Genomic DNA, 503 nt, shown 5'->3' with positions numbered 1-503 from the left:
CGCGCTTGATTTTGAATGTTGATGTCTAGGTCTCCACGACTGAGGAAGAGGTCCCGCACAGCAGCGGAAGAGTATTTGAGTGCCCTCATTAAAGGAGGTTTGCCTCGGTAAAATGCATTGATGTTGGCGTTGTGCTGGAGCAAAGCCTCCGCAAGACCAACGTTGTCGTATTTGACGGCCAAGTGCAACAGATTGCTGTTCTGAAATTTGATGTTGTATTTCCAGATGCTGGGCTGCAGTTTAAAATCAAAGTCTTTGCATGATTTTGCGAGAGAAATAATGCACTACCGTCCAAATACGACACAATCCACAGCAAAAGCTCGTTGGGCAGGTCTCTGATGTTTGGCTGTAGTGTATTAGCTTATCGGTAAACTCCGTAAGAACGAATTGAAACAGACCATGATTGGACAACGGATGGAGCAAACGAAATGTAGATAGGGGTGAGGTGAGAGTTGTGAAAGTAGGATATGGGAGGCCTTTATATACTCGCCTCAGCCAAATTC

The sequence above is a fragment of the Penicillium arizonense genome (assembly GCF_001773325.1).
Source record: "Penicillium arizonense strain CBS 141311 chromosome Unknown PENARI_contig051, whole genome shotgun sequence".
Lineage (NCBI taxonomy): Eukaryota > Fungi > Ascomycota > Eurotiomycetes > Eurotiales > Aspergillaceae > Penicillium > Penicillium arizonense.
This window is presented reverse-complemented; position numbering follows the sequence as displayed.